This window comes from Periplaneta americana, chromosome 11 (genome assembly GCF_040183065.1).
Source record: "Periplaneta americana isolate PAMFEO1 chromosome 11, P.americana_PAMFEO1_priV1, whole genome shotgun sequence".
Classification (NCBI taxonomy): Eukaryota; Metazoa; Arthropoda; class Insecta; order Blattodea; family Blattidae; genus Periplaneta; species Periplaneta americana.
Genome location: NC_091127.1, coordinates 102,831,922 through 102,849,608, shown reverse-complemented (window position 1 = coordinate 102,849,608; position 17,687 = coordinate 102,831,922). Strand labels below are relative to the sequence as shown.

The 17,687-nt window shown below is 36.8% G+C and overlaps 1 protein-coding gene across 4 annotated transcripts in view; it reads right to left on the bottom strand.

Moving 5' to 3' along the window:
* LOC138709217 (uro-adherence factor A-like) overlaps positions 1–17,687 on the bottom strand; it is a 1,183,483-nt gene that overhangs the window by 897,420 nt on the left and 268,376 nt on the right. The window lies entirely within an intron of this gene.

Below are 17,687 nucleotides of genomic sequence, written 5' to 3'. Positions count from 1 at the left end.
CACGTACTGAAGGCAAGCAGTGGCGGTATCATATCGCTCTACAAACTCTGTCTCTACAAGAAGTAAGAGGTGGTTTCGTAAAGAATGAGAAGGAGAACTATTTTGTTGTCGGACAAAATATAATAGCTATGTTTATTTTGCTCAACAGTTCAATTAGGAGTATATAGGAACATTAATTGCCACGCTGAATAATTTATAATTTATTATTATTATTATTATTATTATTATTATTATTATTATTTTATTACTGACCACTAATTATGTGTTTCTATAATTCTTTGTACATGCATGAATATTGATATTTTTAGATCTTCTCCCTAGAAGGATAAAATTATTAGGTTTTATCTCCATTTTAATCTTCTTAATCTTTAGATGAGAGTAACTATTTATTAGTTATTCATTTACTAATAATATTGTAGAAAATTGATTCAATATTATGTGCCAACGAACTGTTAAACGCCAGGAATTGACATGTCTTATATCATAGCCAGGAAGAGAAAGATGATATAAATAAATGTAAGGAAGTCAGCTACCTAAGGGTTTGAAATATTTCGTGCTCTAAAGCCTTTTAATAGAACAGAATTTCTCAAAAGAGTAATGATTGAAATACTTAAATAACCTGTCCATAAGAAGTTTTTAATTTTGAAAAACTACGAATATCTCGACCAAGTATCGAGAAAATAATTTAGAAAATTTCTGATTTTATTCAAGAGGAAGGTTAAAAAAAAGAAGCAAGAAAAATCATATATTATTCACTGGCTCTTGGTGACAGCAGTGACATTACTGATACAGCAAAGCTTGAGATTTTTATCAGCGGGATTGATCAAGATGTTAGTACAGGAACCACCACTGGTTGTAGTTTTCATGTCAACTACCTTCCCTCCGTCTCCTTACTTCATAGGCTGTCTGTCGCATGTAATCACTGCAGCTGGAGTTTTGGTCACCGTTGAGCTACATTATGTGAATGGTGAATGCCAAGTCCGTACTAGACTGTTGCTAGTTATGCAGTTTCTATAGCCTCGGGTTTGTACTGAAGAGATTCAGGCAATGAACCTCGATGATGTAGCTTGTATTTTCCCATGTGAAGTATATCTTATACGAGTATTATGCATTGCTCCCTGCTGCATCATACAGCAGTCCATGCACTGCTGCAAGGATAGAAACATTTTACACATTTTCTCTGCTAGCTTTGTTGAATGCCTGGATATCACATCAATTCTTGGACCGCTGTTCGTGGACTCATCCAGTACTTTAAGGCAGGGGTTCCCAACTGGTGTGTCGCGCAGCTTCATGGAGTATGTCGTGAAATTTACGCTATAAAATATTCTACAGAGTTCACCACTTTTTCCTCCACAAGAAAATCACTGGTTGTTACTAATAAAAACAAATAAGTGTGTCGCGATATCGTGGGCGTTCAGTAAAGTGTGTCGTCAATAAAAATGTTTGGGAACCACTGGTTTAAGATATCACTCTTTCAACAATTTTATTTTAAATCAACGTAAATGAACAATAAACTATTTCATAATGTTCAGACAATTCTTTGTATCATGAAAGGAGACGTGTAGTAGTTGGAAACTATATTAAATTTATACCTGCTGATCTACCAGTGGGGGGGGGGGGGAATCATTCTTAAAATTTTTTTACAATTTACATGATTGTTATTTAAAATTTTGTGCATTATTATTATTATTATTATTATTATTATTATTATTATTATCATCATCAACATCAGTTGAGTGGGGATGTGAAACTAGTTCTAGAAACAACGTTTGCGACATCGTCACGCTGCGGTTGCAAAGAAACATATGCCAATGTGAAATTTTCACTAACCTCGCGAGAATCACTACGCGACTTTTCGCTTAAAAAATTGTAAAAACGAACATTTCACAATAATGTCAGAATTAAAACTAACAAACGGGTGAATACCGGTCTTAAAATGAGTTTAAAATCGACAATGCAAACTATTTAACAACATCTGCACTGCAGAACAGCCAAAACAACCTTTTCAATAGGTATGTTTTACATGTTAAATTTTAATATTGTGTAAGCTTCATTTTATTACAAGGTCGGTATTAGGCGATAGGTCTCGCTGTAATAAAGATAACATCGTTAAAATTCGAACATGCCGCAGCATAAAGCACAGGTTTTATATTGAAGAAGGAGTAGGAGGACTATGCCTTATGTCGATGTAGATTTTGTTACTCTGACAGTGAAAAATTAGAGAAGGGGAAACGATTAGGGATTGAAAAAAAATACTGAAATCTAAATATCAAGAAGGGAGCTCAAACCCGGTAACCCCTCTATTCCCCTACGCCCCTATGATCTACCATGAAGCACACGTGTCCGGATCTATGGGATAAAATGTTTCGCGTATGATAGTCCCTAGTTACGGCGGATTATAATTTCATTATTTATCTACAGCTAGACCCAAAAACTCGTTAACTTTATAATAACAAATTCCAGAACCTTTAGTCTTCAATGAGTGGATCGTAAGGAAGCAAAATATTAAATCCTACCTCGTAACATTAATTCGTTTCGACCGTGAATTACATATTTCGGGAATGTTCCGATTGACAAATTGATTTTTCAAAAGATGAAAGTGGCCAGAGATATTCTTTAAAAGAGAGACAAACTTAGCAATAGACTCTCTCCCATCTACACACACTGCCGTTCCCATGGCAGCTGACAGATGAGCATCGTCCCATCCCCGAAATAGCTCGACTTTCAGTTGTTTCTTCCCATACCCTTCTCGAATTACACCAGACAGAACATCTGAAGTGGTACACTCGAAACTTTACGCAAATAGACTTCGCGCTTTGTAGAAATGTATAACTATGGATGTCAACAAGCCAACAAACACACTGCTCTTAACATGATAATTACGTACTTTTACTACTTAGAACAGTTCTTTCGGTACATATAAATAAAGGAAAACCGTTATTCAGTACATGAGAAGTTTCTCCTCGTAAATATTCTGCAGGGACAGGGCTCAGTAACACTATGAATCGGCTTTCTTCAAGAGTCGTGTTCAAATTCAGGCGAGTTGAAGAGAACTGTATGGTGTTGCAGCTGATTTTCCTACTGCACTTCCAATTCTCCGATCAACTTTTCACCAATTTGCCCTTCATTCTGTATTATTTACAGAGCTTAAACATTCTCCTGTTATACTCTGTAGGAATACCACATATGATTAGAAATTTTAACTCGAGGTAGAGGAGAACAGAAGCTGGAGAAGACGAAAAGATATTACTATTATATGATGATTAGGGCTAAGAATTGTATGCCGTTACATTGCGCTTCTTGCGCCTCTGACTTTAGGTACCGGTACGTAATTGCGTTGGGGTGGGGGATTTCAGTGTGTTTCATTGAGCATTGAACTTTAGTTGATCGGTTACATTACGACCGAATACTACTATTCGTAACAAGTAGCATTCAATGTCCTGTAAAGAAGAATAATAGCAAGATGTCGAGGACGAAATTTGTGACTTAATTTCAAATGAGGAAATTTGTAATAATGATACAGATTTTGAGATAAATAATGCTTGTGTAAAATATTTCAAATATACCCCCATTGTTTCTGCAGAAGTGGAACGAACTTTCTCTATATCTAAAGCTGTGAATTCTAGCAATAGGCAATCATTCTCCTTTGAAAATTTGAAAATGTGGTTTGTTATTCACTGCAACAATATATGAAATGAAATATTATGTAAAAAAAAACGTAATATACCATTATATTAACACAGTGAAATAATAAGGCTGATACTTGTCAATGTTGTATTAGGTGTATTTTCTACAGACAGAAAGTAAAAATGTATTTAAAATGATAGAACTTTTCTTTAACAAAGAAAATGATGTCTAAATTTTTCTTTAGCAGAAAGTTGTGCTTCGAAGTGAAAGGAGTGACTTTCAACCACTCAAAAGCTGAGGACTAACTTACCGTGATGATAAGCATGAGTTCAAACGAACGAAAGACACTGCGCTAACTCACCCCAACTCTGAGACGTACTCAACGTTAGAGGCGCACGAAGCCCATTGTTAGTGTTTCTCAGGCCTGATGATGATGATGATGATGATGATGATGATGATGATGATTATTTACATTAAGCTCCAGTGGTAGCATTGTTACCAGCTTTGTTTCTCTGATGTTGTTTCAAATGGTGGTCTTGCATAATACTGATCAGTTGATCACATTGTCGTATTCATAAATTGGGTGGAAACGGAAGACAAATGACGTAATTTTAAAATTTACAACATGAATACATCACTCATGAATACTTGGACAATCAGAAAACAAGGTCAGCCAGCTCTGGTGAGTAGAGAACAGGAAACAAGTAATTACATTTCGAAACAATTTTTAACAATATTTACCGATTTTCATCCACAAAAAGCGGTCACTTTTAATTGTGCATGTTATTTCACGTCTTATCGACTACTTCATCATTATTCTCAATATCCACCAGAGTGCGCGCTTTAATCGCCACAACTTGTTGCACAATGCCCAAATAAGAACAGCTGCCTATACCTTGACTTTTTCACCACGTCTGCATATTTGAAATTCTATAGTGAAGGTTTCTCCAAATGTTTTCGTTTTTACAAAACCTCATTGAAAGCTGAAGTGCATATCAGAACATGCAGTTTGATCACTTGAGCTTAGGGTTGCCAACTTAAGACAATATGGGAGACTAAGGAATCCACAAAATTTCAATTCACAGTTCAATTGTTAAGAAAAGGCTTTATTCTACACTTCGGAAACTAGTCTTAAATTAAAAGTATTTTGAGACAAATTTTGTTTCGCATAATAATTGAAGTCCTGAACTGCAGCGGTCGGCAAATGTAGTAGAGCATTTAGAACTTGCAGAATGAGATTTCTCAACCCCCACCCACTAGTTCATCTGTACCTGTAGGGTTTGTTGACGTGCTTCAATGTACTCACTTGCGGCGACTGAAGAAATAATGTTACATTCAGGGGAAGTAAGTAATTCTTCGAATCACTATTTCCATAAGGAATGAGAAGAACAGTAATTCTATTTTGAGAGAAGGGAGAACATTAGTTGTATGCTATGCCCAACAAGTGTTACTAGCTTGCTAAAATAAGAAAGGTGCAGCGGCATTATGAAAATATGCCGTCTGGTATTACGTTTACCTTTAGTCATAAAAAATAGTCTTGTTTCCATGTTTCTCTGAAATTAAAAACAAACCTACAATTTATTCGCCATATTCCACCACTTTACACATCCATGAATAGATTGTTATAGTACAGAGTTCAACCTCTGCTTACTGTATGCACACGTATGTGTTTTTATATAATATAGGCATAGTAGTCATTTGAATGAAGCATATATCGCTGTAGAAGTATTTGAAAACTTTGTGACGTATATAGACCTGTTTTGCAGTAAAATTTGTTCCTGAGGCCAGGATCGCTCGTGCCAGGTCTGGCTTCTGCATTTCGTATGTTTTCGCGGGCTTTGAGGTTGCACTTGAAACGTTGTAGGTGAGGCACAATTCGTCTGGCCTCGTGACCTGGTCAGCTTTCACTCCTCTCATCCATAGACAGGTCTCAAGGATGGAATGGGATGGGTATAGCAGTGATGACTTGTCTTCCTAAATAGATCATAAATAACATAAGAATTCCCGCTGTTTAGCAGGCAGAGACCCACACTATTCTCTCCCCTTATGTCTTAGTTTATGACTTAAGCGAGGTGTTGTACTAGTGGACTTCGTAGTACAGTAGTGAGTGTGGTTCAATGTTGTTATTTGTTTCGGGAAAATATAAACAAAAATAGATGCGAGAAATAATGATGATGTAGTTAGATGTTAGAGTGTACTTTTTCGAGAAGAAATGATATTGAAAGAAAGGAAGTTTGAAATAAAGATATAGCCTACCGAGATGCTTACGTCATCGCTGACAATTTTTCTGACAGAATCTTAAAACGCGAGTTTCTATTGCATCGTGATATGGGCAACATAAATGGTTAAGTAGTAATGTGGTGCTAAACAATCTTAAATAAAAATAAACCTTGTTTGTTGCTGTCAAAGGAAAAAAAAAAATAAAAAGGAAAGAAAGAAAGAAAGAAAGAAAGGAAAGAAAGGAAAGAAAGAAAGAAAGAGAAAGAAAGAAAGAAAGAAAGAAAGAGAAAGAAAGAAAGAAAGAAAGAAAGAAAGAAAGAAAGAAAGAAAGAAAGAAAGAAAGAAAGAAAGGTGTCTACTGAGAGCTTCAGTGATCTGAAAAATATTTCCAGGGGAGTTTCAACATATACCGAGACATCATTTTATTTTTACTAACATTTCTAATAATAACCTGGTTATACCTTTGGATTAACGGTTGAGAACCGGAAACACTGTTTGTTACCCCTTTCCACGACCGGAGTTTGATGATACTGGCGTATCACTTCACTAGGTATAGGAGAGAAGAAAAATAGTTCATTCATTTACGTAAACTAGGAAATATCACGATTTTAAGTTTGATAATTTTCATTAGGTTTTTGTTTAATCAAAATACAGTACAGTATTAACAATAAGTGATTTTACTCACGAACTGAGCTATCCATGCGGACGTATTCATTATGCAGTGTATATTATACTGTCTACAGCACATTAGCGTACAATATAGAGAGTGAATTTAAATTGAAAAATAAAATCATAATATGGATTATTTAAACACATTTTTGAAAATGGTGGCCGTTCATTTCGATAGAGGCTTCAGTTCTTTTGTGCTTATTATCTCACTGTAGACTATTGTACCAAATTCCAATTTCCAGTTTCATCCTTCGTACCAGTAACTCATGTTTAAATAATTCTTTATCTACTCTATAAAAGAGTAGGCCTGCCTTACGTACTGTAAATTCAATTTTCACTTCTGCCCGATATGAAAAGATACAATTTCTCAGACATGCTATCTACTGTCCGTCCAAATGGTTATGTCGCAGGATCATAGAAATGGGGCAAATCACTTAATGAGACCCTATTATTTAAATTATTTTAAACAGTTGTATAATATTACGTAGACGTCCAGTTCCTCACAGAAAATGTTTTCAGAAAAGAACTAAGACAGCCCACTCACTAGCCTTTACAGAGGGACGAGAAGAAGCAGGTGGGGGAACCGGGATGCGATGTAAACAAACGGACGCACAGTATCTGTGTCAAAATATGATTCAATAATGAATGCTCTTTCTTCACTGGAAAACGCGACCATATTTCTGGAACGTACTATACTAACTCACTGACTTTAACTGCATATGCAGCCTTGGTTCTGTGCGGAGGACGGTTGGACTTCATTACTAGAAGTGGTGAGAGGGAAGTATATTAAAAAACTCAGGTACAATGAAAATTGAAGTAAAAATAAAATGATGACCCTATACTTCAGCTGAGCATAATATGGGTTGTTTCGTCACACTCAAACTCACAGCATAACTTATTTGATAAGTGACATTTTTATTTTTCAATAATAATAATAATAATAATAATAATAATAATAATATGCAAAATAAGACAGTAATAATGATATTAATAATATAATAATATCATTAATATCATGAATAAACATTTCGTATCGGAGGCACTTCAGCTTGCATCTGGCCTCACCGAGGATTTCGGTCACCGACCGCTACTGACTGTAACATAATTTAAAAAAATATTTATTATTTAGTTGATGTGCTTGTTTCTCCGCTTAAGATTATCTTCATCGCAACTACACTGTAACACGAATAAGTAGCATGAACTTTACTAATCTCTTAACTTTTTTCTCCACCGAGCTCCTTTGGAAACTTTGAAGTTTCGGGCAGGCTCGGGTAATACATTAAATTTTGAAAACTATCTCTGGCTCAACCGGATTCGGGTTCGGATTCAGAGGCGAAAGGGTCGGTCCAGGTCGAGCTTTAAAATTCTGGCCCGTGCAGACCTTTAATATATTCACAACGAAGTCTCACAGCAGCTATAACAGTTATTCAATTGTGTTAACTCATAATAAGTACACGCTCGACGTAATTGTGAACACTTGTTACCCAAGTCACGACCAGTCCTGCTCTGTCCACGACGCATTTCACGGTTTACTGTTAAGTATTCACCATCCTTTTAGTGACATCGCAATTTGTTTATATCGATCGCCACTGACAATTCTAAAGGTACGCATTTAATAGTATATTGGCACAGAAACTAATGATTGGATTAAATATTAACAGAAACTATTATTATAATTGTTTCGTGGGTGAGAAGTGCACCACAAAACTTTCCTGGAAATTTCTTTTTCAAGATACAGTATAATTTTTTAAAAAGTGTCTCACAAGCAAACATTCTGATGGGGACAATAAAAAATGTTTTTTTTTTTTTTTTCCACAATGTTAATAATGTCAAAAGAAGTGGTTATACAAATTTTGGCCACTCCACCGCAATGACGAGGGCCGTAAAAATAAGTTCGCCTGGGGCCGTTAACAGAAAGAAAACACGATTTCATTGGAAAAAAATATTGGAACAGACACACCAATTGTTGAGCTATTTTTCAACATATTTCCCACCGGAATTGAGACATTCGTTATACCATGGGGTCGACGGAGAGGTGCAGACGGCTATCAAACGTTGGTTCCGATCTCAGGCGACTGACTTCTACGACACAAGGATACAAAAATTGATTCCATGGTATGTTAAATGTCTCAATTACAGAGAGGAATAGCCTATGTTGACAAATAGCGCAACAATTGATGTATCTGTTTCAACTGTTGTTTCTGTATTGTGACGAATCTTACCACTGTATGTTTAATGGCTTAATAAATTGAATTCAATAAATCTTTCCATGCAATTGTGCTTTTTTTCTGTAAACGGCCCCAGGGAAAATCACTTTCTGGATGGCCTCGTAATTGCGGTCGAGTGGCAAAAATTTGTACAAGCACTTGTTTTGACATTATTAACATGATGGAAGAAAAAAATTAACTTTTTTATCTGCCCCCATCAGAATATTTACTTGTCAGCTACAAGACGGTTCTCTCAACACCAATTCTCTTAAAAAAAACCTCACACTATTGTTTTATATCACTCTTTAAAATGCCGTTGGCCGTGGATGAAGGCCGTGATCGACCGACAAATTGTACATATACATTCGAGTCACTTTACTGCAGTTCCAATCCGCTTCACAAAACATCCACAAATGAAATAGATTTGCACTTTCTGTAGGTGTGGCTTCCGGACCAGAGAACAATTCATTGTTTGAAGATCAGCTGATCGATTGACAAATGATTGCTTTAAAGGTTGCGTTGCAGAAATGAAAAATTCGGACAAAAACACCTTTGCAAAACAACTGCCTCATCTTCGGCTTTCTTATCAATCATGTTTCAAAGTTTTTTTTTTTTTTTTACAAGATAACTTCAATGTATTGATCTACATACACAAGGATTGTCCAGCAATCTATTCATTTCTGTGAAGTAGTTCTTCTACTATCACAGATGGCTATGGCTTGTTTCATTGTTTATTTTAGGTTATTTTACGACGCTTTATCAACATCTTAGGTTATTTAGCGCCTGAATGAAATGAAAGTGATAATGCCATGAAATGAGTCCGGGGTCCAGCACTGAACGTTACCCAACATTTGCTCATATTGGGTTGAGGGAAAACCCCGGAAAAAACCTCAACCAGGTAACTTGCCCCTACCGGGAATCGAACCCGGGCCACCTGGTTTCGCGGCCAGACGCGCTAACCGTTACTCCACAGGCGTGGACCTGTTTCATTGTCAATGAAATGTCGTCTTTGACATTGTTTAAGGCAGGTTTCCGCTTCAGTCAGGTTCCGCTTTAGAGGCAGATTTTACTTTATTATTATACGCAACAAGGAAAGCATTCTTTTATTATTAAGAAACAAGTAAGACTTTTGAGGAAGTATGCCTTTCCTTCTTCAAGAAATTACTTTTCCACAGGGGACAGAAATTCTGGAAGAAAGAAAAAAAAAACAAAAAACAAGATTTGAAGCAACTGCATCTTTAATCCCTGCTGTGGTTGAGTGGTCAGACTTCTGACCTGTCACGCAGGCGGCCCGGGTTCGAGTCAGGTCATTTGAAAAATCCATAGTAACCCTTGTGGCGGACAAGGTCGCGGTTGGAGTTTTTCTCGGGGTTCTCCGTTTTTCCCCATATTACGCATTTACATCATTCTGTCACCATTACTCCATTTCGTCATCATTCCATAGCATTCCCCGGTCGCCGACTGGCGACGCACGGAGGGGGCTGGCCTACCGACGAGGGGAGTGCCTGCTCGACACCTGAGTACACAGCGAACCTTAGTATAGCCAGTCGGTGTGGGTTTGAGAATGCGCCTAGCTTGAGGGTTAGCGCAATAGACCTTAATAGGTCGCAGTGCTGAGCCATTGTGCCCCTTTAATAAATTCAATTCAAATTCAAAATTATATCCTTATCAACAAAGACAAATACCATCACGGAAGTCTAATAGAAGAAGAGGAGGGGAGAAACTTTATAACAGACTCTATTACGAAAACATTAACGATAAATTCTTTCTTACTTAATTCGCCCAAAAAAATTAGTGCGTATCAAAGAAAACAATGCACTACACTGAAGGTTCGGCTTATAATATCTGTAAACACTAAAACTCACGTTCTCGGTTGTGAACTTAGCATTTGCGCATGAATGTTTATTATTTACAAAGTATACAATTCATTGAAGTGGGAATTAAACTTCAGAATGACCACTGAACTTGCAGAAGTACCATATAAGTTATTTCCACACGACAGGATATCGTTTTATGTGTGCAACGACCCGCTGCATTATCAATGATGCTGAAGTTTATAAACAGAAGATAAGGAACTCGTAAAGTTCCCTAGAAGTAATGGATTTGTACCAAACAAGAATAATATACGCTACTCCTGACTGCAATGTCCAGCCAGAAAACTGTAAGCTAGATAAGAAAAAGGCTACTACTGCAATAGTAGAGACCGGATTTTAAAGGGAAAATTTTTCATTAAAAAAAGGGAAAGTTATAGCCAAGAAAAAAGGACTTAAAAAAGGACTACATTAATCCCCAAAACACGCTTCAGCACATTCAATGGATATACATGGCACACACAGTCTTACATTTATCTCTTTACAACATAAGAAAAGTGTTGTATTTTATATAGTAAAAAAAGGACTTCAAAAAGGACTTTATTACTCCTTCAAAAGGGTCTTTATAATGACTTTATAAACGGAAAAAGACCGCTCAACAGATCCATCAACTGAAACCAGAGGTAACAATTTTCTTTTTATCCCGAACTCTAAATCAGCACACTTTATTAGTTTTTCAATGTCTGGAATCAGAAGAAAAACGATATTTATTTTCGCTTGCTCAGGAAGTTATAGGCCTATCGGAAAAAATGTAGGACAATTATCCAAATGTTTACGATATTCTGTTTAAAAAAGACCAAAATAAGAGATTTTTTAAAAGGGGGGGGGAAGGGAATATGGACTATAAAAGGGAAGTCAAAACCACATAATTTGGTCGGTGGAAGATAGTTTTAAACGCCGTGATTAATTATTTCAGGTTTCATGTGGAAATAAAAAAAAGGGATTCTCTTTAAAATCAGGTTCTATTCATTACTAATGCAATGAGAAGGACGTAACAGCTATCAAATGTTCCATACATTTTGTTTTCTCCGCAATCATAGTGGCCTATAGTGAAGGCTTGGAAATGCTTGCTACCCTTTCCTTATTCGCTCGTGAGTCTTTCGAAACAATATAAAGTCTATTTATTCACTGGACTATATTGTATGTGGAACGTAAACAGCGGCGCTGTGATCTTATGTTGTTACTCTGAGAAAAGAGGACCCGTAAACAAGCACCGCAGCCTTATTGTGCAACCTCCATTTATTGGGATGATTTTGAAGTCCTTAGAACCGCTCAACAAACACGTGATTCACTGTGTGGTGCTATCTTATCGATTCAGCCACAGCATCCAGGTCTGATGAGTCCGCTTGAACAGGAACGCCCCTCAGTCTCCCTGTGATGTTCCTCTACGGTCTCCTCAGATTATTGCATCTGTTCGCAATTTACGTGGATAAATCTGCTGCATCATTAACCAGAGATACACGTCGCCGTCGATTCCACAACTCACCAAGGCATCATCTATCTCAGCAGTGGCGAAAATGTGACTCGCGAGCACATTGTGGCTCGCAATGATAGCTATGCATTTCTCTTGCTTCTTACCTACCCCAACCCCACACCCTCTCACTTAATGGAGTCAAACTCCGTTCCATTTGTATTTGTCTCTGATCTGCGAGTGGCGTATCGTCGCAATGCCTCTCTCGAAACCATGTCCCTCTACAAAAACGAAAGTTTCAAATAGGATGGGATGACCCACATTTTTGCTGCCAATATGATGAGAATATTAAATTTATGAATTGTTCACAAGTATTACGAGGAAAACAGTTGTATAACATAAAACAGCATTATACTACATGCCACTCATGAAACATTAAAAGGTTAAGTGTTATTATTATTATTATTATTATTATTATTATTATCATCATCATCTCTGAACGTCGATTCTTTTTCAGCTGATGTACGAATAACGCTGTTAGATCTTCAATTTAAACTCACAGACTTACAATGTGATGTTAAATAAAAGCTAGATGTAAGGTCTTGACAAATGTTGAACTTTTCAAATCTTTGCCAAAATATAAATATCCGAAGCTTCGTTCTTTCCCTTGCTCTGTTGAAGCCATGTTCGCTACAACTTACGTTTGTAAAAAATTATTTTCAACAATGAAAATAGTAAAAACCTAATTTAGATAACGACTGACAGACTAATGCCTTCGTGATTAACTACTACTGGCAGTAAGTGACATGATTTGAAACTCTGTCGCAGAGACATTCTGAAGACAGTTAATTTTAGGTTGTGATAATGTGTCCTATGTTTTCTTATTCATTCTTTTTTTCGTTACACCTACTAAACAGTAGTTTGTAACCTTATACTGTATAAAATTATATTTAAGTTCTTGACGTAAGGAAAATGAAAATCCGTTAATAAGTCAGACAGTTGCTTCACTTCCCCTTCGGGTGTCCGCCTCCCTCCATAGGTGCTATGCACGTTGCAGGTTACACAGTGGCTCGGCGCACGATTACATTTTCGCCACGGCTGAATTCTATCTGATGGAGCTACACTCCCAATATAACTGCAATCCGCTTATTGAAGCCCCTGCGGCTTCTCTGGAAATGTGCAGCTCCCGCAGAAAGATGTCACCTGTAGCTGGATCCTGAAACCACATCCGCAATGTCCTCCTAGTCAACCAGTAACTATTGAAGATGATTAATGAAATCATGCTAACGAAGACGAAATGAGGAGGTCCAACGCCGAAAGTTACCCAGCAATTCTACTTCAAGTGGTTGAGGAAAAAAAACACAACCAGGTAACTTGCCCCAACCATTCTGGTCTGCTCCTCACAACAAACGATAAAATAAACGAAATCAACTTCCTCAACTGCCTATGAGAACTTGACTCCTCTTACAATCGCGTTCAATAGCGAAACTTAATGACAATATGACGTCAATATGCTTAACACAAATTTATCCTACGAACGCCAACAATAATCACAAATTCACGAATAATGTACACAACAACGAAATGAGGAAAAGTGAATCTACAGCAGATTTGCTCAAAAGACACCACGTGACCCGTGCGCAAAATTTATTATTCTAAAATGTGACGGCCACAATACATTTCATCATAAGCATAGGACTCTCTGATCATGCCGTGAGCATAGCGCCCAGCCGTCACACAAAATAACACAGGGGAAGAAACGCAACCATCCCCTGTAGTGGAGTCATAAAATATCCTTCCTTTCTGCTGACTTTTAGCTAGGAAGGCTACTGCTTAACCACAGCGGAGAATTACATTTCAATATAAAACACATAAATTTGATCGAAATTTTTAGAGTAAATTCTCGTTCCTTTTTTTATTCTCTTATGTTCGACTGTAGTAGCTGGTTAAGTATGAAAAGCATGTCACAGGGTCTGTAAACCAACCTTTTTCCACCGCAAGAATTTAAATTCAGATAACACTAAAATAAAATTAAGACCGTTTGATCCTTATATGCCATATTTAACACTGTTAGCCCAGTTCTGCCTTTTCCAAAAACTCAAATTCACATGAAACAGCCATTCACAGGTTGCGAATTAACGATGGGAATGGGGGATTTCCCCCCAGTTGGAAAGTTATCCCCCTCATAAATTCATATTAACATCCCTACCAGGGATAACTTCTATCCCACCTTACAAAATGTAATTCTTTTAATACGAGTATATGTACTTTATAAAGTACAAAGTAAGCAAAGAAAATAATATTGATGTATTATCATCACCGGCAAGCTGACAACAATCAATAACTCAATAACTTAAAAATTACACATCTTATCTTAAGCCTATTCACGGATATTATTATTATTATTATTATTATTATTATTATTATTATTATTATTATTATTATTATTATTATTATCAAGATGCAAGACAAGCAACTCAGTGCGACCAGGCGTTGAGCCGTATCGAATGAGGATAACAATAATTTTATGTATGGTATTCTCTATCTAGATTCTATCCCCCCCCCTCATCAGAAATCTTAATTCGCACCCTGGCCATTCATAGAACAGAAACATAGAAATAAATAAAGAAAAAATGAATGGATAGATGCATAAATGAATCGATGATTCAGTTTTATTATATGAACGACTTAATATAATGGAAGACACAACAAATACAGAAAAAGCAAGCACGTGTGTATTTACTTTATACATTTTATTGTTTGAAATATAGATAAGCTTATATCGGATGAACCATAAGTAATGTCATTAATTTCAAAGGGTTATTCTGCGAGATATTTCAAACAAAAAAGTTTAATACAATTTTGCCCGTTTTTGCTTCATTTTTGAAAGAAAGAAAGAAAGAAAGAAAGAAAGAAAGAAAGAAAGAAAGAAAGAAAGAAAGAAAGAAAGAAATAAAGAAAGAATTATTTTGTGTGAAACACTTCATAACTTAGCCTATTTTGTGAAAGCTATTGAATTAATTCTCAATATGCTCAGTCAATTTAAGAGACTAGTGTATTATGATAATAAATAATTGAAAGAATTTATTTATTTTTTTCTTTAAATGTGCAGAAATTTGATCTGAACAATTATTGTTACTTTTCGCTCTGAAGTGGCTAAGGTTTTTCAATTATTTCCTGGAAAACGTCTATATTGTCACCTTATTATACGGGTTAGTCGTATCGGCTTCCGTAGCTACACTTCATGGTCGTATTGGCTCCCTGATCTGAAACGTTGTTCTTTCCTGAACAGTCGTATCGGCTCCCGGGTGTGGAGCGGTATTCTTTCCCGAAAAGTCGTATCGGCTTCCAGTGTGGAGTGGTATTCTTTCCTGAACAGTCGTATCGGCTTCCGGTGTGGAGTGGTATTCTTTCCTGAACAGTTGTATCGGCTCCCGGTGTGGAACGGTATTCTTTCCTGAACAATCGTATCGGCTGTCGGTGTGGAGCGGTATTCTTTCCTGAATAGCCATATCAGCTTCAGGGTGCGGACCGGAATTCTTCCCTGAACGTCTCTTGTGCTGTGTGTTGTGAATCTGACTTCCCTCCTGAAATGTGGGCTAATTTGGCAATACAGGAGACCGGACTACAAACTTCTGCGAATCGTTTCATGCGAAATTCAACTAAGAATTTAATGCTGCCCATCCTAATATATCCTATATTACTTCTTGGAAGTACTTACTTACAAATGGCTTTTAAGGAACCCGAAGGTTCATTGCCGCCCTCACATAAGCCCGCCATCGGTCCTTATCCTGTGTAAGATTAATCCACTCTCTATCATCATATCCCATTCCCTCAAATCCATTTTAATATTATCCTCCCATCTACGTCTCGGCCTCCCCAAAGGTCTTTTTCCCCTCCGGCCTCCCAACTAACACTCTATATGCATTTCTGGATTCGCCCATACGTGCTACATGCCCTGCCCATCTCAAACGTCTGGATTTAATGTTCCTAATTATGTCAGGTGAAGAATACAGTGCGTGAAGTTCTACGTTGTGAAATTTTCTCCATTCTCCTGTAACTTCATCCCTCTTAGCCCCAAATATTTTCCTAAGAAACTTATTCTCAAACACCCTTAATCTCCGTTCCTCTCTCAAAGTAAGAGTCCAATTTTCACAACCATATAGAACAACCGGTAATATAACTGTTTTATAAATTCTAACTTTCAGATTTTCTTGGAAGTATTAAAGGAAATTCAAGGAGACACATACATAGAGCTTCGAAGCAATAACGACAGAAGAAAATCAAGGAAACGGAACATAGTTGATACAATTATTGAGGCAGCCATGAATGACTTCCAACAAGGGAAGATCACTAGATTTCAGTACATGAAAAAAGTGAGCTACAAATATTTATAACATGGACGAAACGTGCTTCATATTACTCGTATGTTTATAACTTAGACCAAACGTTCTTGCGTTAACAACATTTTTAACCATGGCAATATTTTAGTCCTAAGCCTGTTAAATGAGACGGAGTTTAGGCCTATTAGTTCAGTCCCAGGGTCAAAAGTTAACAGTACTAGTTCGGTCTCGGATAAGAAATAGAACAGTACTGGTTGGAAATCAACATTTTACTTCCCATTCTAAGCAGGCTTGGGACTGTCATAAGGCAGGGACAGGTAAATTCGTGACTCTAGACAGCAAACTACAAAATCAACATTTTCCTTCTCATTCTATTTCTATGCAGGCTTGGGGCTGTCATAAGGTAGGGACGGGTAAATTCGTGACTCTAGATAGCAAACTACAAAATCAACATTTTTCTTCCCATTCTATTTCTATGCAGGCTTGGGACTGTCATAAGGCAGGAACGGGTAAATTCGTGACTCGAGACAGCAAACTACAAAATTATCTGCCCCTTCTTTAAGACATAATTTAAAATGTTGATTATCATGTACGTAGTACAGTATAAACTTTAGTCAAAACTTCTTAAACGTCAGAGTAGTCAGTGATACTAGGAGCTATGTTTTTGGAAGAAATTTGTAGGAGAGTGTTTTTATATATTTGAGTCTGTTTATTGATTTAGATAAAAATTCTGCCATTTTGTTTCTAATATATTTTTCTTTCTTTAATTGGTCTGTTCTTCTTTTTGTTGCTGGAACTTCTAATTGAACCACAATATTGAGAAACCCCACATGTCTAAAAAACTAAACTTTTCAGGCGATAGAAAAGACATCTCGTGTCCTAGATTTGTGGTCAAATAATTTTTTTCTTAACACTTTAGTTAAAATGAATTTTGGTGGGAATATGTGGGGTTTGTCTTCATAATATCACGAGTCTACGTGTTTAGAATACGAAATCATATATAACTGAATTTCCTTAAAAAAAATGGACATGTGGGGTTTCTCAATATTGTGATTCAATTGTACAGTATGTTAAGTGTCAATTGAAAACATGTCGGATTCGATACGACAGCTAGTTCATAATATATACTGTAACAGTCTCTTTGAGATATATATCTGAATAGTTCGGACCGAATTAGTACTGTATATTTCAGGTGTGTATTTGATGGGACCGAACTAAAAAAATATGCACCCAAATGCGAAGTAGGAGCCAATACGACCAGTCTTCTGTATTGAAGCGGGAACGGAAACGACCGTCCTTAGATGTTACTACGGGAGCCAAAACGACCAGCTCCAGTCAA